This window comes from Pipistrellus kuhlii, unplaced genomic scaffold (genome assembly GCF_014108245.1).
Source record: "Pipistrellus kuhlii isolate mPipKuh1 unplaced genomic scaffold, mPipKuh1.p scaffold_m20_p_1, whole genome shotgun sequence".
NCBI lineage: Eukaryota > Metazoa > Chordata > Mammalia > Chiroptera > Vespertilionidae > Pipistrellus > Pipistrellus kuhlii.
In genome coordinates this window covers 102,538,645-102,566,002 of record NW_023425404.1, presented here as the reverse complement: position 1 = coordinate 102,566,002, position 27,358 = coordinate 102,538,645, and positions in this window count along the sequence as shown.

The following is a 27,358-nucleotide window of genomic DNA, read 5'->3' as shown; positions in this document are numbered from 1 at the left end:
TCTGTATTGAGGGACTATTTACAAACAAACAAACAAAAACAAACAAACAAACAAAAAAAAACCAAAAAACTTTTAAGTCCAGCCAGCATGGCTTAATGTTTGAGTATCGACCTATGAACCAGGAGATCTTGGTTCACAGGCTAGATCCCTAGTGTGGGATGTGCAGAAGGCAAACGATCAATGATTCTCTCTCATTGTGTTTCTATCTCTTTTTCTCTCTCCCTTTATATTTCTAAAAATCAATAAAAATATATATTTTAAAAAAAGCTTTCAAACTATTAGTTTCAATTTTTTTGCATACCAAAATAAAAGCAAAATTCATTAATTATATTGTGTAATCAATATGATGAATATATATTGTGATTACAATATATTTTCAATGACTTTGTTACAATTTTTATAAGTAAAATGCACTCATAAAACAGAATTCGGTTAACACAGCAACAATCTCTATGATTATACTGTATCAAAGAATAGGTCACTGAACATAATCTAATCTAATATTAAAAAGAAATGAAGATATATTTTCATATACTTTTTATATGGAAACTACAATTTTCTCTTAGCCAATATTCACTATGTGAATTAATCTGAGAAAACTGATGAACAATTTTTCATTTTGTTCCATTACATCAAAGGACTCTATTGAAGTTTATCAATAATGTATTCTTAAGTGAAATTGTAAATTACCACTCAAAGGAAAATCTGAGTATCAATCCTCAAAAATTATCCTGTTTATGTAATTTCAAACCAGGTCTAATGTTCAGCTACAATAACATTCTAATCAAAATAATCTCAAAAAACAATTAATGATAATTTGATTTACTTTAATAGATAGTATCTAGACAAAACAGAGGAAATCCATGTTACACTAGAGAGCTAAATTATTTTATGTGCAAAGATAGCAGATTAAAATTAAAGTTTTAACACTGAATTGATTTTCATGAGGAAAGTGAAAATTTTGGGTAAGAAGTCTGGAGATTTGATTGCCCTATTTTTTCCTATGACACAAATTTTTTTAAAAAAATGACTTTCAAATAATTCAGTTTCAAAATATTTTTATAAAATTCTAGACTAGAAATAGCAAATATTTCAACTTTTTCTATGATTCAAGTTGAGAGAGAGGATTGTTATTAAAAAAAAAAGTAAAAAAATGATTCAAAAGGCAACTAAACAAAATATTACTAAATCAACACAAATTATTGAAAAATGTACTATACCATTACCAAATTGATTTTAATGAAATATGGCTTTTAAGTATTTGTAAATATAAATTAGTATCATACCAGAAAAAAAGTGTCATGAAATCATTTCTCTAAATTGTGATTTTGCCTCTAATGTTCTAAATCTAATCCAATCAAAATACAAGGTTTTTATATGGAAATTGTTGACTTTTAATTTTTATGTCAAAAATTAAAGGGTAAAAAATGCTCATACTATTTTAAGAAAGAAAAAGATTAGATAGAAAGTAAGATCATCCTAACCATTATTAAACATAAGACATCGTAAATAAGATACTCTCACACTTTTTTTTTTTTTTTAAAGTAAGAGTAGTGGTATACTGAAATGTAAAAGAAAAACAAAAACCAAAGCAGAGTTGAGGTCTATGTGGACATTGACATTGATATTGATAGATTTCACATTATAGAAATTTGGGTCAAGGAAGAATGATTCAATAAATAAAGAAATAAGACAAAATTATGCATATAAAATAAAAATCATAATGGGTCATCTTAATCTATACACAAATATTGACTCCAAATAAATTAAATACCTAAATAATAAAATATTTTTAAGGCTTTTAGCTTTATGAGCAAATGTATTTTAGACATCAACTTAGAGACAGTTTTTTGAAAGAGAACCCATAACGAATTAATACAAATTAGGAATGATATTTTTTATTCTGTATTAAGAATACCTCTTCCTCAGAAACACATCAGAGTATTTGAAAAACAGTTTACAAACTGATGGAAGATATTTGAAATGCATAACTGATAAATTATTGAGAATGTATAAATTACTTCTATAAATTCAATAAAGAACAAATAAGCAATATAATATAAATGAACAAAATATATAAACAGAAATTTCATAGAGAAGAGGTTTCATATGACCGAAAAGACTTCAGTAAATATTTAACTTCGTTTGTAATTAGGGACTTAGAACCCAAATAATTATATATATATATATATATATATATATATATATATATATATATACACACACATATATTTCAGGGGAGGGGAAGAATACCGACAAAACTAATTTTTGTAGTACATGTGCATCAATAAAATCTCAAATAAGGTTGGAGCATAAATTGATAAAATCACTATCTAAAACATATTAGCTTTTTCTTGTAAACTTGAATATACAAACTAGTAAGTCTTAACCATGTGCAACAGAAAGCATTTTAAGAAACATTTATGGAGGTATGTTTATAATTATTAATTAATAAGTTGTGGTACTAATAAATGATGGCATATATGAAATGTTATGTAGCCATAAAAATAAATCAACTATATATATATATATATATATATATATATATATATATATATATATGCAATTGGATAAATGTACTTTAGGAATACAATTCTAACAAGAGATATCACCAAATATTAAAAACAACAACAACATGATATTATTTTAATACATTTAAAAACAGTTAAGATTTTATATAGATATATTTCTATGTATGTGTATGTGTGTGTGTGTGTGTGTGTGTGTGTGTGTGTGTGTGAAAATAAGAATATAAGAAGGAAAGAAAGGGAATGATGGGATATAATTTAATATGATTTATTATAGTAGTTACTGTTGTGGGAAGGAGTGGGATTGAAGAATGGAAGAAGATCACATCAGTAGATTTTTTTTAGTCAATATTGCAGTTCTGAAGTCTGGAGAGGGAGGGACACACACACACACACACACACACACACACAAGGGAGGGGGCGAGTTTATCTACACTAATGAAAGAGAAACATGCAAACTGACCATCACTTTGCTATACTATTAGCCAATCAGGAGTGCGCATGCAAATTAACCCAACAAAGATGGCATTGCCCATAGTGAGCAGGTGATGCTGGGGCTGCTAGAGGCCAGATCAGAGACACAAACCCACAGTGGGGCAGGGGGAGGGGGCAGTGGAGACACAAACCTGCAAGAAACTTGTGAAAAGAGAGATAAACTATCATAATGTTATCTCTCTTTCCACAAGATGAGAAACCTGGTTTATTTAGTGATGTGGCCCACAGCTTTCTACAAACACAGGGTATGTTATGACCACATCCAGGAAGGTCTGTCTGGTGAGAATACCATCTCCAGGGAATAATACTACTGTGGCATTAATAAGTTTATTATCTTTAACTTACTTTAAACATTTAAATAACCATAGTTAATTTTTGAGGAGTAGAGCAAAGTATGGTAAATGGCTCCCAGCAAATGAAATTATTACAAGGCCAGTGATTGTATTGTCATGTTTTTTATTATTCCTGTAAAAAAAAAAATCAGTATGTAAATTTCAAGCTAGTATTGAGAAAATTGTAGATTATAACACATGAATATTTGCAGATTTAGCAGTTCTCTGCTCCCCAAGGAAATACCCTTACTAATTAATGTGGTGATATATATATATATATATATATATATATATATATATATAAATAATTTCAGTGGATATGAGGCAAAAACAGAATTTATCACAATGCTTGTGTTTATGTGGCACAGATGTGTAAAATTATTATGAGTAACATTGGTCTGTGATGTCAAATTAATTTTGTCTCAAAATATTAGATCATGTCCTAGAATATATAAGGTATCTTTTATTGATGAAGCCTGAAAATTACATAAAAGTATCTTTCACTATTTTTGTGTACACACACACACACACACACACACACACACACACATATTAGAGGCCCGATGCACAAAGATTCATGCAAGAATGGGCTTTCCTTCCACTGGTTGCCAGCATCATCTTCACTCTGGCCCAGTGCCACTGTTCCTCCTTCTCACACTGCCCAGAGGCCCTGAGTGGCTGGGGCCGTGCAGAATGGCTGTGTCATTGCCATGGTGACAACACAAGCATCCTGCCACACTCCTGGCTGTTTTGTGCTTGTGTGTGCAAATTAACCCACAATTTTTTGTTGGGTTAATTTGCATACTCACTCCTGATTGGCTGGTTGGTGGACATTGTGAATGTATGGTCAATTTGCACCTTACCCTTTTATTAGTGTGTATATATATATATATATATATATATATATATATACTGTATATATATATATATATATATATATATATATATATATTATTATTGATTTCAGAGAGGAGGAGGGAATTAAAGAGAGATGGAAACATCAATGATGATAGAATCATTGATTGGCTGCCTTTTGCACAGACCCCTACTGGGGATTGAGCCTGCAACCTGGGCATGTGCCTTTGCCCAGAATCAAACCGGGGACCCTTCAGTCTGCAGGCTAATGCTCTATCCACTGAGCCAAACCAGCTATGGCTATTTTTATATATTTTATGCCTTACCTTAATCATTGCCTAATTTTAATGTACTTTTTTAATATGAGCAGATACACTTATATCATACACTTGTAGGGGATTCACCTCCTCTTAATTCTGATTTTTAAGGGCTAACAAATCTACTGAACTATTCAGTCTTATCTGTATGAAATCTCCTTTGTGAGCTTTTGGCCAGAGACTGAAAGAACTGAGTTATACTCAATTGTTGATACTGTATAGGATATTTTGAAGAAAATGTTTCAGAGTAAGCTTACATCATAATAACATAGAAAAATGAAAGTCCCAGGATGTGTAGAAATGTTAGAAATCTATGATTTTGAGAAATAGATTATCTGTTCACCCTAGGCCAACAGAATAAAACTTATTACATGGATATGGTGAAACCTTGAGGGGTATTTGATTTGTGTTTATCTGAGAATATTCTTGACACTGTTTCTGATGTTCTATTTTCTAGACCTTAATAAAATCCACTCCCCTTTGTTCCCTATTTATTTTATCTTTAACCCTCTTTTTCTTAAGGTATACTTAAAAGATTTAGAATGAATACTCTTTAAAAGCAATGATAAAGAGTCAATAACTTAAGATACTTCATTTATTGACTGCTTCAAATACATGTTTTATGTTGATTTATTGTTGTAACAGGTACCTCAGAATCCACTTAAAAATAATTTCTCAGTCTTAGGTGATTCACTTCAGGAAGTCAGAGATTAAATTCTTCAGAATAATTCTCACATTGTTGACCCCATTGAATTAAGGAAGTACATAGATTTCCCAGGATGAAATCATAAGGAAGGAAATTAATCTCTAACAAGCTATAAAGTGAAACATTGCTAACAGAAGCAAATGTCTCCCCGGAGAACTGCGCACACACGCTGGTAATAATTGGAAGTCAGAGGAGTGTTTTACTCTTCTGATTAAGCTTAGGGAATCATAACTACCTTGATAAAAAATACTGTGTTAAATTTATTTTTTAACCACACCACATTTAAACAATTATACATATTTTTAGATAGTGTCTCTGTAGTGTCTAAAATATAGGGCAAAACAATGTGGTTTAATCCTTATGTAAATAGCACAAAATTATTTGAAGTATCTTTATTGATTCATTTTACTTTTCATTAAAATATAGTTGTATTCATAGTTTCAACAAGAATTAATCTTTTTTGTACTGAGATACAATTTAAAAAGTTTTTGAGCCGAAACCGGTTTGGCTCAGTGGATAGAGCATCAGCCTGCGGACCAAAAGGTCCTGGGTTCGATTTTGGTCAAGGGCATGTACCTTGGTTGCGGGTACATCCCCAGTAGGGGCTGTGCAAGAGGCAGCTGATTGATGTCTTTCTCATCGATGTTTCTAACTCTCTATCTCTCTCTCTTCCTCTCTGTAAAAAATCAATAAAATATATTTTTTTAAAAAGTTTTTGAGGCATATCATAATTATAGATAAATTCATTTTTTTGTATATTATAATCTATTACTATGAAATAAGATCAACTCTTCAAATGCAGCTGTGTGCCTAAAATATCCTACTCAGACCAGGACATTCATACAGTGTGTACTCTAATGTTTAGTATGCTCCAAACTTTAGTGCTATGACAGCACATTAACAAACAATATGAAAACATGATTTCTGTCCTTTAAATATGCAAGGTAATAAGGCAGTGAAACATTATTATAACCATTTCTGGGAAAATGGAAGTAATCAACATTATAGCTCTGGACTATTACTTTTAGGAATTTTTCTGACAGAGGCTAAGTTGTTTTTTGTGTGTTTTTTTCTACTTTAGTCTGTATGTGTTAGTTATGTTAAGACCAAACCAGAAAGTTCATGTGAGTTAAATAATATTTCTCATTACACAAAGAGGGAGAGGGAAGAAAAGAAAAAAAAATAAAACAACAACAACAAAGCAAATAACTTCAAGCATACAAAATATAAAATTTCAGGTGTAAATAATACCGAATTTTTTAACTAGATCCTGAATTCTTTGTCTGCCAGAATCAAAGAATGAATCCAGGGACAGAAAGTGGTATAGCAAAGGTGGAGATTTATTGAAGCACAAATACAGACTCCAACGTGGGAAGAGGGAAAAGTCCCACAGAATGGACTCCCAAGTAGGGAGGGGGAAAGGGTCCCACTGAATTCCCTTCCCCTGTGGCTTATAAAGGCTGCAGATCCTGGTGCCTTGATATCCCTTCTGACTGGTCACTATTCCCTTACTGGTTACTATAGTAACTCCAGGGCTCATAGGTTGAACTTCACAGGAGACATGTGAGGTCCCCCCGCCCCTCACCTTCTCTAATGTTTTTCTATTCCCTTTGGGCTTTCTTCTCCTTTGAGCCCATAAGTTACTATAGTAACCAGTCTAAGGGGATAGTGACCAATCAGAGGGAATATCAAGGCACCAGGATCTGCCGCCTTTTTAAGCCACAGGGACCCTTTCCCCTTCCCCACGTGGAAGTCCATTCTGTGGGACTCTTTACCTCTCCCCACATAAATTTCCATCTTTGCTATACCACTTTCTGTCTGTGGATTCATTCTTCAATTCCAGTAGAGAAAGAATCCGGGTTCCAGTCCAAAAATTTGGCTTCAGTTGGAGTGAGGGAAAATGGCCCTTTGTTCAGAAGTATTGGATTTGATAATGATAGTGCTAAGAGGAAAAAAAAAACACATGCATGTAAACAAATAAACTGCAATAAGATTAGATTGAGATTTTAAACAGTACCTCCCAAAGCCTCGCCAATGTCCATCTTCAGGGAGAGTACAGGAACCCAGAAGGACTTTTAGGAAGTAATAGCCCCAAACTTCAGGTCTTTACCAGCTATATTCATTTCTGTCAAATCTCACCCAGAATTATCCATATTTGGTTGCTGAGGTGCTCCCGGGCAATATAAAGGTTATTTTATTCCAATGCACCTCAGAAAATTCCTTAATCCCTGAGGTTGACAGTTCACAGAGATCTGTTCATGAGCTTTGGTCAAGCATGAAGCTGTATGTGTCCCACAATCAATCATGTGGTTTCTCTTTACACCATGAATATACCATCAATGATCAATGTCATCCAAAATCAGTAAGTGTTATTTTCAGCAGTCCACATGAATTATATCATTCAAATCCCCAACAATGTTAGGCTGTTATTTACTCTGCTATTTTCCCCTGTTATCAGTTCCCTGCTTTGGCCATAACAAGCTACCACAAACCTGGTGGCAGAGAACAAAAAAAATCTATTCTTTCACAGTGCGGGGGTCCAAAATCTGAACATTTCAGCCAGGTAAAGATCTCTCTGAAGTTTTAACGGGAGAATCATTCATTGTTTTTTCCTGAGATCTTTCTGGTTGTTACTTAGCTTATGGCCACATCTGTCTAAGTCTGTATATCACCACTATGTGTCCCATTTTCCTTGAATCTCTTTTACAAGGACGCTGTGATGGCATTTAGGGACCACCTAGATAATTACAGACAATAATGCCAGCATCTAGAAGGGTTCAGGAACCTATAAAAGATGCCATGTATAAATTAATCAAGAGTCCAGAAACGAAGCATTATTTTAAAAGGCATTATAGAAAGTCAGAGAAGACTTACCTAAAGGAACTAAGCTAAATCCTTCTCTCAGGATCCCTTGCTTTTAACTAACACAATTTGTCCCAAGGTGAGGTAGAGATATACACATCAAAGGATAGGGTTAGGTACAAAATCCATTGTCAGATTGTCAGTTTTAGGAGAAACTTCCTTTGGCTGTTCAGGTGTTTGGCCAACAGGAGGCAATAACATGTAGATTGAGATATCAACTTATGTATCCTTTTCAAGTTTGGGAAAATGCCTTTCAACCATCCCAGATGATTCAGCCCTGCTGACATGATTGAATTGGCTTCAGGGAAGACAATTTCTTCATTTAAGATTCATAGATTCATCACATCTATTATCAGGTAATATTAACTCCTTTTTCTAAATAATGTACATTATACAGTGAGTGGCCAGATTATTATGATCTCTGAACACATAATAATCTGGACACTCAGTGTATATCCTATATAATAAAAAGCTAATACGCAAATTGTTCCCTCAACCAAGAGTTTGACTAGCAGGCAGGCCGGCCAACCCCCACATCCCGTCCCCTGGACCCCACTCATGCACAAATTCATGCACCGGACCTCTAATATATATGTGTATATATATATATATATATATATATATATATACATATATATATATATATATATATATATATATGCCAGATTACTATGTGTTCAGGGATCATAATAATCTGGCCACTCAGTGTAAGTCTCAGTGATTAGAACTTCATGCCTTTGAATGGCTGTTATTCCCCAGGTCTAACTCTTACCACGCTCACTCAGGTTGGCTCTTAGAACATGCTTACCAAATCCATTTTTTTGAGAAAAAACTTGCCAGTTTTATTTGGGTCTATTAACAACCATATTAAAAAAAAGACCGAAATCTTGCTAACACATTTCCTATGTTAAAAAAAATAACGCAGACAAGTAAAACTCATGAATTTAAAGAGAATAATCCTTAACAATACATTGGGCAAATAAATTGCAGATATTTTGTTAAAGGTAGTAAATCATTGCTGAGTTTATCACAAGAAGCTGAATTTGTTTTACTATTCTATCATCCATGTAACCCATATAAAAGATAAGATCATATCAATAGATCAAAAGACAGTTTTGAAAAGATTTGATACCAATCTTTGATTAAAAAATTAGCAAACTAAATACAGAGCAATAGTCTTCAAGGCTGTATTTGTGCTTTCTCTATTTATTTACAACATTTAAAAATATATTTTTATTGATTTTACAGAGAGAGTAAGGTAGAGAGCTAGAGAGATGAAAACATCCATCCACTGTCTCCTGAACATTCCCATTGGGAATTGAGCTCTCAATCCAGGCATTTGTCCTGAGCAAAAATTAAACCAGTGATTCAAGATTCATTAAAGTCCTAAAAAGTAAGGTACAAATATAAAGCCAATATAAGAAATAAGTGAAAGATTAAATATGAGAGAAACATGAGTTCAACAAGATTATCTAAGAAAACAGTAACAATTATAAACAGTAAAATAAAAATAAATGATATATTTGAGTTCAGTAAAATCATGTTAATAAACTATGTGGGGGAATGGCTTTGCCATGGCACTCTGATGAATTTGCATATATTCATACAAGTCTCCTGGACAAGGTTTAACTACAGCTGACTTAATCTGGTCGGAATGGCCTATTACCCTCTAGAAAACAATGGAAGCCTGGGAGATCCGTGATGAGATGCTACAAGGCCATTTTTTAATTGCTTCTCAATTTTCCCGCGAGGCTGGAGTCAGTTTCTTCTCATTGCCTCTGGCTCAGATGATAATGTTGCTTTCTGCCTCACCTCCCTTGGGATACACCTGCAGATTATAGAACTGTTTAGCTGTCCACGAAGGCACCTCCTCAGCAACAAGTTGCCCCATCATTCATGTTACCGTTATTCAGACCAGTCTGTTCTAGTGTTGTCTTGTGGGAGAAGGGACCTAGGGAGGAGGCACCTTTGACTTCCTTGATAATGTCTATATTAGTAATTTATTATCTGAATTTTATAAAAGTGTGTTTCTTTACTGGCTGAACAGGTGAGTCTTGCCTTTGGTTGATAAATGCAAGACAATGAAATGTCAAGTCATAGATTGGGAAAAAATATTTGCAATAAATCTGTTTAAGTGACCATTTCCAGAATAATTTTAAAGGACAAATATGTATATAGCTAATGGAAATCTAAGAATTATTTAAAAATAATTATTAAATTCTAAATAAATTTTGTCAATGAAGAAGTTCAAAGAATTGATGCATTAGTTACCATCAATTTTACTGCACAATGATTGGGACATTAGATGCACATGTGAACTTGTAACAGAGTACAATTTCTATATTGATAATTATTGATACTTGATATTTTGCCTTTTAAGATAAAGCCCTTGTTTTTATCCACACAAAACATTTTAGAAGTTTAATTATACCTTTATTAATAAATAATTAATCATTTTACATCTACATTACCTGAAAGCAATTGTAAATTCCATCTTGTCCATGTTGCTAATTGGATGTCCAGCAAATAGACTTGCTTGTAGAAATTTTATAAACCAACCTTATGATATATTAGCCATAGTTTGCTTGCCTTCCAGTTTCTCTTAGTCGTTGGTAATACAAATCAAGCCGCATGAGTGATAACCTGTCAAAAGACACTGCCTTGGAAAGCCATATTCACATTAATACTAACTACTCAGAGCTTGTACATGGAACATTTCTCTCTATTATTAAGAAGACAAACATGGCAAAGAATATGCTGCTTCATCAAGTTTTGTGTGTGAATCATTCCCAAAGTGAACTTGTAAATAGAGCTCTATGAATTCTGTCAGAAAGAATAAAATATAAAACAGCATGGCACTTTAACATAGCTGAGTCAGCAAATAAATAACATCTTAAAAAATGATCCATTATTTAATTATACATATGGTAAAGTTTATAACCCAAATTCTACTTTTAAGTATAGAAGAGCACATGATTTTATCAAGACAATATGTGAGTCTGTTACATTACTGTAATAAACTAGAGGCCTGATACATGAAATTTGTGCAAGGGTCTCGGCCCTTGCAGCCCCAGCTTTGTCCAGAAGGACACCCGGAAGGTTGTTTGGCTGTCCGGTCTAATTAGCAAGTTACGCTTTTATTATTATAGATATTCAATTCTTGACACAGTTTCCTTGAAGGCCAGTTTGTGTGAGATAACCCAGAGGTGACTTCAACTCAGAACATGTCTAGATCCTGGCACATAGGAAACAGTCAGAAAAATTGTATTTAAGTAAAATTGCTATGGGAAAGCAATTAGAAGTGAATTGATTTAAGTTTGTATCATTTATCCTAAGTCAGTCATTTCTGTTCAGAAAACCTAGCTGTGTCCTGGAGAGGTTACGTAAGTAGAGAAGAGGAACATGAAGCCATCTCCATATAAGCAGGGCTCTGCCTCAGGAAGAAGTGATGGTGGAAAAAAATAAAGACGTTAAGTGCAGGAGCTTAATCTGTGGAAGACTGTTGACTTTAGAATAGATAACACAGAGATGTAACATATGTCATTCCTCAGTTGAAGCCACCTGACTGCTAAATCTAACCTGCAGATTCTACTTTGGAGCCTTTTGAATGTAGATAGTGAGTTTCCTTAACCATGTTGTCTCCTACTACTTGATTCCAGAGTATTTTGTATAAGGCAGGCTCTTAATGAAATTTTGTTTCATTTACGTTACAGTTGAAGAATAACGTGAAGTGATTTTAATGTCATGCAAATAAGTGACTATTAAAAAAATGACACGTTTCAGGCAAAGCATTTGAATGTTCAAAAAGTATCTTTATGCAACTGAAAATATTCAACATTCATGCATTCAAAGTATTTGCATTTAACAATAGCTACAAAGTTAAAATGTAGACTCTGGCTGTTTAAGAGTGGGAAGAGAAGCCGTATGCTGCAGAGTGCAGATTTCAAAAGACAAAGCTTTATATTTATATTACGAAAACTTCAAATAATTATGTTGTACATAATTATCTATTTACAAAATATGGGTATCAGGAAGAAAATGAATGTCCCAGGCAGAAGTAAGTCAAACTCAGAATTATAATGGGAAGTGGCATAATGACGGGCACACAATGCACTTTCCACAGCTGCTCCACTTACAACATGAAAAGCAGCAGGAGAGGAAGTAAAGACTGACACATAGGAGTAGACGGGGTCTGCCACTTCCTTAGAATTTATTATGTGCATGTCATTTTTTGAGGTTCTTAGATAAGATCTAATTTCCTCTTAGTCCTTTTTAATTACTTTTCAGATTTCCTTTGTTATAGGATTTGTTACCATGAGTCCAAAGAGGCCTTGTGTTGGCCCTTTGACAGAAAGGATTAGACTATTTAACCAAAACTAATGAATATCTTCCATTTTCTTCATGAAAAAAAAGTTATAATTCTGTTTCCTGAGTTGGGTACATAATTGACAGCAAGAAGCATTATCAGAATAGTAATAATCTCCTTTGTTAACACCAAAGCATAACAATAGAAATGTGTAGAAATATAATCTAAATTTATTGTATTTCTTCCTTCTCAGCCTAAATATGTTTATAAATGTTGTATTGTTCTAATTTCCTAACAAAATGATTCATTCATTTTTCAGTTTAATCACAATTGGGCAAATGATTCAGATTTTACATCAGACAATGGCAGTGATATGGCACAGACATGATGTAAAGAAAATGTCATTCGTTTCTAATAAAGTGATTATTTATATTCTTTTAAAATATATATATTTGTATTAATTTCAGAGAGGCAGGGAAAGGGAGATAGAAGCATCAATGATGAAAGAAGCATTGATCTGCTGCCTCCTGCACACCTCACAGTGGAGATCTAGGCCTCAAACCTGGGCATGTGTCCTGACCGGGAATTGAACCACGGCCTCCTGATGTATAGGCTGCCTGCATCTCAACCACTGAGTCATGCTAGTCCAGAGATTATTTATATTCTTTAACCACTAATGACACATTTCAAAGTCTGAGGGTGTTAGTGCATTATTTTCCTTTGTTATTTTCCTAGTTATATGATTTATTATTGCCATGTTTATGGATCCTTACTGTGCAGAAAATACACTCTAAACCAGCTCTTGAAAGCATTCTAATAGTAATGCAACCAGCCAGAGTAAATTTCTATCTTTGACCATTAATATGAGATTCATGTCTAAAATAGACTATTTTAGCCGAAACCGGTTTGGCTCAGTGGTAGAGCATCGGTCTGTGGACTGAAAGGTTCAAGGTTCGATTCCAGTCAAGGGCATGTACATTGGTTGCGGGCACATCCCCGGTAGGGGTTCTGCAAGAGGCAGCTGGCCAATGTGTCTCTCTCATCGATGTTTCTAGCTCTCTATCTCTCTCCCTTCCTCTCTGTAAAAAAATCAATAAAATATATTAGAAAAAAAAATAGACTATTTTAGGTATTAATATATGTTAAAATCAATATTATCTATGTTTTTCTTGCTCAAATTTTTAACATATTGAGACAGAAATCCATTATATTTAAATAAACTGTTCTTGAAAATTTCAGGAATATTTTCTTTGCTGTAAAAATGTATCTCTTTATTTGAATATAATTTTCTATCAAATTTTAAAATTAATATAATTTTATAACATTTTTATTGAAAGGCAAGAATTTAGCCCACTTATTAAATGCAAAATTGTACTTTCCACATTTTCTAATTTGTTTTAAGATAAGTTGGGATTTTAAATATAGAATATTATTATTCAATACATATTTTATATAATATGTCCTCTGTCCTTACCTGGTTTGAATTATTCCAATAAATTAGTTTGTCCTATTTTTCTCATTCTCTTTTTTATAATATTTTTGAGTCAGGCAAGTGGGTGATATATTTCCTGAACCTATGCATACCTTGTATCTTTCTTTTCTTTTTTATGCAAACACTAGAGGCTCTGTGCATGAAATTTGTGCATGGGGGGTGTCCCTCCTCCCAGCCTGCACCCTCTCCAATCTGGGATCCCTCCAGGGATGTCAATGGGATTGGGCCTAAATGGGCAGTCAGACATCCCTCTCACAATCCAGGACTGGTGGCTCACAACTGCTTGCCTGACTGCTTTCCTGATTGCCCTAACTGCTTCTGCCTGCAGGCCTGATAACCCCTAACCACTCCCCTGCCAGCCTAATTGATGTTTAACTGCTCCCCTGCCAGCTTGTTTGCCTCCAACTTCCCTCCTCTGCTGGCTTGGTCACCCCTAACTACCCTCTCCTGCAGGCTTGATTGCCCCCAACGGACCTTCCTTATAGGCCTGGTCCCTCCCAACTGCCCTCCCCTGCTAGCCATCTTGTGGTTGCCATCTTGTATCCATATGGGGGCAGCCATCTTGTGTGTTGGAGTGATGGTCAGTCTGCATATTACTCTTTTATTATATAGGCTAGAGGCCTGGTGCATGGGTGGAGGCCAGCTGGTTTGCCCTGAAGGGTGTCCCAGATCAGCGTGGGGGTTCCCTTGTGGCATGGGGTGGCCTGGGGGAGGGGCCTGTGTGGCTTTCTGGCCTGGCCGACCACACCCCCAGCAACCCAAGCAGAGTACCTGGTATCTGGGATTTATTTATCTTCTATAATTGAAACTTTGTAGCCTTAAGAGGAGGCCTGGGCTGGTCAGGGTATGTGGAAAGCTTGGCTTCCTCCATTGCAGGGGAAACCCAAGCCTCCCTCCTGCTCTCTCTGTGGCTGCAGCCATCTTGATTGGATTAATTTGCATATACTCTTCTGATTGACTTGTGGGAGTGGCTTGTGGATGTGGCTTGTGGGTGTAGTAGAGTTATGGTTAATTTGCATATTACTCTTTTATTTGATAGGATTAAATTATTTGGTCCTACATTTTAGAAAAGGAACACAGCAGAGCAGACAAGTCCTGCTATAAAGCTTGAGGTCCCAGCTTTATCAATCATTTCATAAATTTTATCCTTAAAAAAAGAATTTTAATCTCCCTGTGCCTATTTTTACCTGATAGGACTTTTGTTGTGGATAAACTGTGCCAGACACACAGTAAATCCCCAATAAATAGTTATTGCTAGTGCCAGTTCTTGACAAATGTTGGCATTTATTGCTGAAGGGAAAACAGAAGTGCAAGGCAAGTCTGAATTTCATAATATAATAGGTTTGATTTTCACTCAATTTGATATTTGAAACTTTTGCTTTATCTTATAGTTTAAAAAGATAATTGCATTTTACATTTTTGGTGCTGTTTTGCTGATTTTATTTAGAATAGGTTGATCTCTTTTGAACTACTTTCTCAGATTATCTCTCAACTGAGAAAATAGGTTGAACCAGTCTTCTATAATAGACTAAGAGGTAGATGACCCTTGTTCCAATCATGTATTTAATTAATTATTAATCAAAATCCCTTCAGAGCTACAGGCACAGCAAGAAGTTAGGTAAAAGCAGAAGATTCTAGCCAATTCCTTGCAATAAATGCAGTTCTGATGTCTTAAAATAACATTATTCCTAGACTATATTCCCAGTCCTCTGACATAGAATGGAGTAAAATGTCTTAATTCTGTCAGCATGTACTGTTACTCCCGTGGCTTTTTATATCATCCCTGTCCTCAAAGACGCAATTGACCAAACTTAGTCCCGTGCCATGCCAACTGCGGCTCAAAAGCCACGTGTGGCTCTTCCACAAAATGCCACGGCCTGGGCAACTCTATTTTGAAAAAGTGGAATTAGAAGAAGTTTAAGTTTAAAAAATTTGGCTCTCAAAAGAAATGTCAATCGTTGTACCATTGATATTTGGCTCTGTTGACTACTGAGTTTGTCGACCACTGCCCTAGTCCAACCCTGCTTATACTTTCTGTCTAACTATGTTCAAGAATGTGTAGCCTGTTATACCATGTATAAAAAAATAGGTGGGCTTTTCAGAAAATAGTGTCTAGACAGAAGAGGAATGGTCCAGGTTTCCCAATGATGCAAGACTTGAATTTATGAGCCAGGAGATCAAAAAGTGATTCTAGAACCAAATTATTATTTTTATTTTTTATTTTTTAATAACATCACAACATGGGATGGATCCTCTTAACAGACTTTAAAGATTAAAATAAAGTACCATTATCTATACGCACAATGTTTTACATCAGATTTCTAGAACTTATGCATCTTCTATAACTGAAATTTTGTACACATTTATTAGCAATTCCCCATTTCTCCCTCCCCCTAGGTCCTGGCCACTACCAGTCTATTCTCTGTTTCTACAACTTTGGCTGTTTTATATGTTCTATATATATATGAAACCTTAATATGCAAATAGACTGAACAGTGGAACAACCAAACAACCGAACAAGCCATCACTATGATGTGCGCTGACAACCAGACGGCGTGTGTGGTACATGGCATGCATCGGCAGCAGGTGGCAGAGCATGGAACATGGTGAGCATTGGCTGTAGCAATGAGGGAAATCTCTGTGAATGTGCATGGTCATGACTTCCAGGCATCAATGTAGAATAATATAGATGGGCTATATCATTTGAAAATTCCCTATTGGTATCTACAGTTTATTCCTCTTAAGTGTTCAGATTTCATAAAGAAGGCCATTTCAATATCCACTTTGGAGGGAATAAACCTTGCTCCTTGTATTCTTAGAGCACAGTGTAAAAGAGGAATGATGATCCTAAAACCTGTTTCACATAATTCCAGTTTTCACTATACTATTTAACTCAATGGGCTCTGAATTTTCTATATATCACACACTCTTTGTTTCATTCTCTCCAGAGAATAATTCTCTTGTCTTCTGTTGGCTGAATTAAATGGGTAATTGCTTCATAAAACCTTTCTTTATATCTATTGTTCCCAAATATTCCTGAGGATTTTTTTAAAAATGTTTTATATATTTTTAAGTCTTTTTGCTTTTCAGCTTCTCCCACCTAAGAATTAGATTAGAATTTCCTGATAAGGCTCAGATTCTCAATTAAATTTGGGCATAGTTATTCTAAAAGAATTGTTTTCCTTAGAGTCAAATTTAACTGGGCTCCCTATATTTAGATTGGCTAAATATAACAATTGTATTTAAAATATGACCTCCTTGAGTTCACTCAATCAGCTACAACCTACCCTTCCATTAACAATTTAAAAAATATGAAGCTATCATTATTTCTTCTGTTTGCTTTGTACTTTTGGATTTACACCTTAAAAATAATTTTCTTGTCATTATAGTGTGGCTTAAAGAGGAAGCTCAGATTCTTTTGTTGTGTTCACTACTTAATTGACTTCAATGCAAATTACAGTATTCCTTCTTAGTGACCAAAAAAGAAGCCAATCTCTTGATATAACTATGCTTTAACTAACTACACATTAACTAATCAATATATACATAAATTTGCTTTTAAGTTGATGTCATCAGTGGGATTATAATGCCTCCAAGTCTAAAACAATCAACATTGTATAAGCTTTGAATGTGACCTTTTGGTGTGCATCTTGTGTTTATTATTTCCACTTAAAGGAATAGCTTTTGAGAACTGGAAAGAGGAAAACATGAAGTTCTTCAGAAGTTACTCTCAATTGATCTGATTCACATCTTTAACAAGATGTGAGTTTGGGCATAATAAGAAAATTATTCTCAGATTCATAATATGAAATTTATGCCAAGTTTTACCTATAACCCCACCCATAAAATGACATAAGGGAGAAAATTTGAATATCATGTCTCTGGAACTGAAATATGAAAGCTGGAGGAGATCTTAAAGATAAGTTGTCCTCTGTCTTCTGATGGCACTTTATATGAGTATTGTCTCCTTCACAAGTTTCAATTGTTTTGGTGATATCCACTTTATAAGTGTTTAAGAATAGCAAAATGTACAATATGCAAGTTGGGATTCTTTCTATGAATTCTAAGAATATATTTAAAATTAAAATAACCAGATTTTATGTAAGACCTTAATCACTTGATTTTCATTATTACTAGCACTCATTTTCTCCTCTTGAAATTCAATTGGAAATCAAGCATAAAATATTTATTTCTAAGTGATACAGTGCACCAAAGTTTTTATTCTCAATCCTAGGACAGATTTAGTGAATTACTAGAGGCCTGGTGCATGAAAATTCATGAACTGGAGTGAAGGGTTCCTCAGTCAGGCCTGCCCCCTCTCATAGTCTGGGAGCCCTCAGGGGCAGGAGGCAACCAGGCATTCAGGGGAAGGTGACACCCCATCACACCTCTGCTGCTGCCCCTGACAGCAGTGTAAGCCTTGGCCGGTGACCTGTGCCTTGGGCAGCCCTGGGTGGCTGGGCAGCTGCCATCCAAGGCTTGCCTGTTCCTTGGGCTGGCCCTGGGTGGCTGGGGGACTGAAAGGACTGGGGGACTCTGAAGGCAGGGATCCTTGGGGCTGAGGGGACTGGGCACTGCCATCTTGTGGCTGTTGGTGCCACCATCTCTGAGGGTGTGACAGTCAATTAGCATGTTCCTCCTTATTGGCTGTGGGCAACACTATCTTTGAGGGTGGGGCAGTCAGTTAGCATATTCCCTCTTTATTGGCTGTGGGTGCTGCCATCTTTGTGATTGCATGAGTGAGTGTCAACTAGCATATTCCCTCTCTATTAGATATGGTAATTAAGGTAAGTTAAAAATATATTAACAGTGCCCATCAGTTTGGTGGAATTGTTCTGAGAATCATTCCTTTTACCTTAAAATCATCTTTTATACTATTATCAAAAGTTGTATCTCTTCTAGGGAACTCTCTGGAATATTATTTATGTTCCAACAAAATTTAGATTTAAATCTTAAGGATGATATTTGCCTTCGATCACATGAACTTCCTACCTGTAGTTTAGTGTAGTGTGTCTGTGCATGTGTGTGTGTGTGTGTGTGTGTGTGTGTGTCTGTCTGTCTGTCTGTGTAAAACAGGTTCCTGACATGTTTGTTTTTCATTTCTGACAGTTAACATTATTGCACTCTGACAATTGGTTGTGTGTTACCATCTGTCACTTGGGGAATGTGTCTGTCAATTAGCACTTCTACAACACTATCTGTCGACCCACAAAAGTTACCAGGAAGATAACTTGAAAGCTATTGTCAGGAGGAAATTGAACTAGGTATTGAGTTCTTTGGAAGCACATTTATTTCACAGCATCTGTGTGTCAGGTAATGATGAATGCCCTTATTAACTTGGTGAGAAAGTAAAATTTGTCTCTAAAGAAACTTCTATAAAGTAGGCTATGTTCTTTCAGCAGTGCCAATTTATTTATAATTTTTTTTATCAAATTCATTAATTTATTTATATACAATGTTAAAGTATATTCAAGAAAAATCTCATCATAATATCCAAATCCCTAGATTAAGAAAAATACTCATTCCAATATTTAGTAAATGACTAATATAAAAATATCTAATATTCCATTTATTCTACTATAATCTAGCCCATGACATATGGAAATTAAACTATTCAGAGTGAAAATTATTTCTAAAATATATTCCTTATATCATGATCAGATATCTTTTTAAAGTTTGTTTTAGAAGATTATCCTTGAAATCTTAGGTCAATAACAGCATCATATTTATATGAAGAATATATTTCTAAAACTTAAACACACTAGAGTACAGTGAGGCAGGTAGAAAGGAAAATGAGTTCTCAGTTGCCCTTTCTTTGGTTTGTGTAAATATGCACTCTATATATTTTAAAACTCAAAAATAAAATATTTTGCTGAAACCGGTTTGGCTCAGTGGATAGAGCTTCGGCTTGCGGACTGAAAGGCCCCCTGTTCAATTCCGGTCAAGGGCATGTACCTTGGTTGCAGGCACATCCCCAATGGGGGTTGTGCAGGAGGCAGCTGTTCCATGTCTCTATCTCATTGATGTTTCTAACTCTCTATCCCTCTACCTTCTTCTCTGTAAAAAAATCAATAAAAATATACTTTAAAAATAAATAAATAAATAAATAAATAAATAAATAAATAAATAAAATATTTTTAGTTCCAGAGTGTCATCAATAAGCATCATTATTTACCTTTCCAACAGTAAACAGAATTAATTGGTTTATATATAATTGTGTTTTTGTGTGTATAAACATTAACTAGTATGCATATTAATGTATATACAGTTTTTGTTAAGTAAACATTGTCTTTTTAAGTTAATTTAATCAACTTTTATAATTTTCTATTAAACTTATTGTGCAGGTAAATACATATATGTATACACATATAGACATATATGCAGACAAATTTAGGCATGCATGTGTGATTCTGTGCATATGTGTATAAAATATATACATACATATAAATTTACTTAACTGCAATATATGTTAGAAATAGAAAATGATTAAAATAGATTGCATTATTTGTACAACAAAGTCCATTTTGCAGGAGAACTGAATATATAGTAGTTAATATACAAGGGTTTTGAATTCAAACAATGGCTCAAATCCACCACATGTTAGCAGTGTAATACAATTTTTTTCAACATCTAGGTTTTAGGTCCCTAATCTATTAAATTAGAATGAGAATATTCAAATGAGTATTCAATAAAATAATAAATAACACGTGCCTAACTAGAAAATGGCATGTGGTATAAACTGAGTCAATGTTAGCCAAAAATTGATGAAGTTGTTTTATACTTCTCAGGTACTTCTAAATATTAAAATGTACTATTAGTATAAAGCAGTAAACTAATTTCTTTATAACAAGATTGAATCATCTGATTCATATATATCTTTAGAATTCATGACAAATGATTCAACATAAGAATTTTTCATTCTCCTCTTGCTAGATAATGAAACTGAATCCCTAAAATCTTTGATGAAGAAAAATGTAATTATTTTCAACATTTTATAGTAACTGAGTTTGAATGCTTGAAAACCTCTCACTTCATATTGAATATTTTTGCTGTCAACTAAAATCTGATACCATTGCCAACAAACCAAATGTTTTTTCCCATGAAAATCTACTGAGAGCAATGAGGCAAGCATTTAGTGAGTCATACTTGATATTCTTCACTTATGGAAATTTGAAAGTAAATTGTAATTTTTAAGGCTCATATTTTAGAAGACTCATTTATGACGAGCTTCTGGAACTCTTTTATATGTCTACTATTTTTTGTTATCAGGGGAAGCATTTATACTTTTAAGTGCAAAGTAATATGAGGAAGTATTTCCAATAAGACACAAAAGAGGAATTGTTGCCTTCTACATCATTTTGAGATTTTGCCCAATATTATAAAACACAGGATTTAATTCCAAATGTGGTCTGAGGTTCTTCCAAGACAACATCCCTCCACTTTTTTCTTTTTGTCAATTAGTAAAGCAATTTTAAAACATATCTGGCTTGACCAAGGAATACATTTTTTTCTTAGAGAAAGAAACAGCAGAAATTATTGGGTCAGGATATATGTATAGTATGGTGTCATACTATAGACACCATAGTGAACAAATGAATGCATATGGGCTGGGAGGGAATAATAACATAGCATGTTATGAAGGGGAAGTGATTGGTCAAGTGTTAATTTCTGGGCCTAATTTTTCACCAGATGAGCAACTCCCTTAAACATAGATCTGTTAAATTCCAGAAAAATTACTTATGGTTTGAAAAATTAAAGATTTATGGATTTGGAAGCTACTAGAAATAAAATTTTAAAAAATAATGAAATACCCTGCACTAAGCAGGTGGGAAAAAATACATTTTTATTTGCATATGATGAGGCAGAAATATGGATATCAAAATGAAAGCTTCCTAATATCTATTATGACATATGGTATGATGGTTTTTCACTAATTGTTTGCTTAATCATTTTTTATATACTGAAACTATTTAGTTGCTACAATCCCCCCCTCTTTTGAATCTCTCTCTCTCTCTCTCTCTCTCTCTCTCTCTTCCTCTCTCTCTTTTCTGATTGTGTAATGGGAGAACACAAACCTTGATAGCCAAGAATAGATTGTTGCGATACAATGAATAAAAGCAGAACAAAATTGGAGTGACATCAGCAAAAAAACAAAACAAAATAGATGGTTCCTGCTTGTTACTTTCTGTGCTGTAAAAACTAGACTTTTTGCATAGACTCAGAATTCCATGTCTTCTACCAGCAGATTAATTTGTAAGCTTGCCTTTAAAGCAAAATATCAGACTCTTTATACTTTCTGAAAGATTTGCCAATGAGAATGGGATTCTTTAAGAGATAGGACTTCCTGGAAGAAAAAGAAAAAAGTCCCTGTGGACTATCAATAGATTCTGTGATGTGAAGATTCCCTGAAATCCAGTAGTAAATGCTGTCACCCAAGTGGTGGTGGTGGATATGGGAGTAACAAAGTTTCCTCATTGTATTACCTGTTAATGAGTATTGAAAGGAGGAACAGGGTAAGAAGAACTGAAGCAAGGTGCCCAGATAGTAGTGGGGTTATTGCTTACTATCCTTTAAACAGGCAAGGAAAGAGCCATTCTCATCACATTGGAACAACACATGTCCCATCCCCACTTAGGGCAATTTGGCTATGTGTATGCTGATCACAGGAATCTCCAAAGCAATGATAAAAATACCTGTCAAAACCACTGGACATCCTCCCCATAGTGCTTACTTATATAGTTATTTCAAAAGGCAAATTAATTCCTCCCACTAGTGGTGTGCCATGTTGGGGTCACTGCCAGACTGTGACTCCCGAATGAGGTAAGTCACTTGGGGAGGATAAACGTTGCAAAAACTATTTTCTTTCCAGGGACAACATGTGCACTTTAGAAACTACTTCTTGTGTCAAAGCCAAGCATAATGTTTAATGTGCCACCTTGCCAAAAACATAGTGATTTCTACCATAGAAATATTGTAAAAGATATTCAAATTTATAAGGAAACTCCACTGAAAGTCATGTAGCCCCAGGTATTAGAAGACATTTCTCAAAAATGCAGCTACCCTTGTTTGCTCAGTGAATCTAACTAGAGTATTAAATAAATCATTATCCTTAAAGTGGGGATGAACCAATTAGAAAAGCTGAAATCATCAATAAAATCACATCAACCATAGAAGGCATTCAGGTCAGCCTCTGCTCCCTGGCCAAGGTTGCAATGAATGATAGAATTGCTCTAGATGTCCAAATTCAGGTCAAGGCAGTATCTGTGCAAGAGCTAATGTAATTAATGCATCAGGCCAAGTGGTAAGATCAATTAAAAAAATGTAAAGAAGAATTCCCTGATTGTTTTCTTTAGATACTCAGGTCCAGAATCCTGAGAATCTGTGTAAGTTCAGTACTGTAGTGTGGCCTCTACTTGATGCTTGGAATCCTGTTAATAGTAACCTAAAATGAATGTTGCATGAGACACCCTGAATAGATCTGGCACCAGACACTATTACATTAATCAGAGCATCTGCCCAAGTGGAGTGCTTATGGGAAAAATAGCCAGAACCCAGATGTGCTCATTACTGAGGGTGTATACTGTTGGGAGATAATCCTTTCTGGGTTTTTCATGTTCCTGCCTCTCTTGTGAAAAAAACCCATGCCTGCCTTTATTCAGGACTATTTTTTCATGTTTATAATGAAAATAATCTTTAAAGTTGAAAGTAGTGATTCAATAAGAAGCAAAAGATAGATTTGCTTACATAGAGTCTTGGAATATAGATATGATAACTTTCTCCAAAGCAAAGGAGGAAGGCATTTTTATTCTCTAGTATACCAAAGACCTGGTCTCATGTTAAAGCCAAGGACAAACATGCTTACTGAATATTCTAAAAGATTTGGTTTCTAAGGCCAGAGTTATTTTTTTACAGCAGAGTCCACTGCATGTGGAGGAATCCATCTGAGCCATTGAGTTGCCGTGGTGGCACTTGCAGATAATGAGGACTGACACATATGCTGATGCTCTTTGTGTTTGCTGTTCTGTGACTAATACAGTTCTGTGTCTTTGATCTAAGAGTTTTATTTCTATTGGACTCCATGGAACTGTGGCAGGCTAAATGTAAATTTTTAAGTAGACTAATATCTCAACTCTTTCATACTTCTTGATAGTCTTCTATATCATTCAGAGAAAAGTATTTTCCCTTAGGAAATGTTTTTGACAAATTTTTTAAACTAAATAGTCTATTTCTATTTTAACAAAGATGTTCAATGAAACAGAATCTACCACATGACCCTAGAAATATTTTCTCTTAAGTCCATTAGTGAAGTGTTTTCATAGATATATTTCAAATATTAAATCATTCTTTTATTGCTAGGATAAACCCTACTTGATCACAGTATATAACTTTGTAATTTTATTGATTACTTCATTTAATTAATATGTTCATTAGGAGCTATGCTTCTATTCTGAAAATTTTTTATCTTTCCATATATCGGTTTCCCTACTCATAGAGGGATGGCTCTTTTGGTATTATAGAAAAGGCCTGTGGAACCTGACTTTACTTTCAAAACTGTGAGACAAAGATAATACTCTATTTTGGGAGGATTTTCAGAAATAAATACCACCATAAATAATTTGAAAAGTACAGAAACAGGGACTCCCATGATATCCTAATTTACCTCACTTGATTATCCCTTGAATATGTGCAGATTTTATTATTTAACCTTGCATTTATTGTTCAAGGTATTACCTCTTATCTGGGAAAAAAATCATATCCTTGAATTTGATATGCAGCTGTTTTCATTTCCTTTTTTTAAAATATATATATTTTTTATTTCAGAGAAGAAGGGAGAGGGAGAGAGAGAAATATCAATGATGAGAGAGAATCACTGACCAGCTGCCTCCTGCATGACATCCACTGGGGATCAAGCCTACAGTCCTGGCATGTACCCTGACAAAGGATTGAATCATGACCTCCCAGTCCATTGGATGATGCTCAACCACTGAGCCACACAAGCCTGGCTATGTTTTCCTTTATACCTCTTGTATAGGTGTATAGGTCAGTGTTCTTCAAAGAAACACAACCAATAAAATAGGTATATACATACAATATTTTAAAAGCGCTTGGTTTATTATGCAGGATGAGAAGTCATATGTTCAGCAGTTGGCAAGTCGAAGACCCTAGTGATCTTTAGAGCAGCATAGTTTTTATCCCAGAACAGATACCTGAAAACCAAGGGAACTGGTGGTGTAAGTTCCAGTTGAGGACAGAAGACAGATTTCCCACCTCAAGCAGTCAGGTAGAACAAAACTGAATTATCCTTTTTTCCAACATTTTATTTCATTCCTGATCCTCAGTGGATTGAATCATGCCCAATCACAATAGAGGACCAATTTGCTTTCCTTACTCTACTTATTAAAATGCTAATCTCATCCTAAACACCCTCACAGATAACCCAATATCTGAGTACCTTATGCCTCAGTCAAACACACAAAATTAACAATTACATCTATACTAGTAGACATGAAACACCACATGTGGTAGTGAAAGGTGGACTTTCATAGCAGTGTAACTTCCTGGTCTTACCTTGAAGACATATCAACTGTCTTGGTTTTTGCCACATTTTAATTAATAATCACATTTATTTCTCAATATCCCAGAGAATATAATGTTCCTCAGCCCCATGTATGCTGTAACACTCAAAGTTCAACCAGAGAGCCAGAATAAGTAGGTGATATACATTAAGAGAGCTATTGTAAGAACTTGACTTAGTGTGATCATGGGGCTAGGCAAATGTAAAATCCCTAGGACTGGCTGTCAGAAAAGACAGCCTGGAATTTGAAGGCCATAGCTGAAGCTGCTATCCACAGGCAGACTTTCCTCTTCAAAGAAGCATCAGTTCTACTTTTTAACTGGTTGTATTACACAGATTATCTAAAATATCTGCCTTCAAACTGATTATGGATTTTAATCGCACCTATAAAATATCTTCACAGCAACACCAGGAATAGTGTTTGATTGAATAACTGGGGACTGTAGGTCATTTTGAAGATAACACATCAAAAGTGGCCATTATTTATATGTTAAGTATGTATTTTATGGGTGCTAACTTTATTCCATTTCTCTGTATTTATGTAAAAACCTGGTGGCTACTAATTTATTCTGAGGCATTAATTTAAGTACAAATTATTATTATTATTATTATTATTATTATTATTATTATTATTACCAATTAGAGCATTCACCTTCTGCCTAATGTTTTTCACATCATATTTAAAATTTTCACATATAAATATTACTGTTGTATTTTGATATTTGCCTAGGATGTCATATTCTGTTCCTATATTATCAACCAAGGAAATGAAAACAAAAATCAGAAATGAGAAATTAAAACAAACTGATATTTTGTTTGTGATTATCTCTCATAGCAATGTCTTTCTGGATTTTGTCTTATCTTAAAATTTCAGGATTTTATTTATCAATTAGTGGTCCAGTGCATGAAATTTGTGCACAGTGCGGGGGTGAGGTGGGGGGGTGGGGAAGGGAGGGCATTCCCTTAGCCTAGCCTGCACCTCTGCACCTTCTCCAATCAGGAAATCCGTGGGTGATGACTGACTGCTGGTTCAGGCCCGATTCCTCTAAACTGGCAATTGGACATCGCTCTCACAATCTGGGACTGCTGGCTCCTAACCACTCACCTGCCTGCCTCCTGTTCACCCCTAACTGCCTCTGCTTGCCTGCCTGATTTCCCTTAAACCCTTTGCCTACCTACCAGATCACTGCTAACCTCATTGACTGCCTGCCTGATCGCCCCTAACTACCTCTGCCTCAGCCCTACCATCATGGCTTTGTCCAGAAGGCTGTCTGGAAGGTCTTCCAGTCTAATTAGCATATTACTATTTTATTAGTATAGGTAGATTATATAGGATAGAATTCTTAAATGGGTGGAAAAGCCCTTTTCAGCAGGAGGAAATCTCTTGGCAGACAAAAATACATAATCCCTATATCTGGACTGATAGCCAGTCATATGCACTATACTGCCAAAGTGGTCATTAAAAAAAATTGAACCACTTTATTACACGTTGCCCTTAAAACCCCTCATCAGTTTTCACTTTAGGTTCTGTCTTTGCAGTTCACCCAAATTTGATTTTGATTAGTCTCTTTCTATGTCAGTTAGCATCAAAAGCCCTGCCTCCTAGTCAGCCATTGGCTCTTTGCACTTCACCCAGATTTAATTCTGATTAGTCAGTTTCTATGTCAGTCAGTGCCAAAAGCTCCATCTCCTGGGAAGCCATTGGCTCCTTACAGTTCACTCAGTATGGTTCTGATTGGACTGTTTCTATGTCAGTTAGTGTCTACAGGCCTATCTCATGGCCTGATCAGAGAGGTGGGGCTTAACAGCAGCTGAGAGAGAGAAGAGAGATGGCTACTGGAGAGATAGAGAGAGAGAGAGAGGGGAGGGGGGCAAGGCCTGATCAGCAGC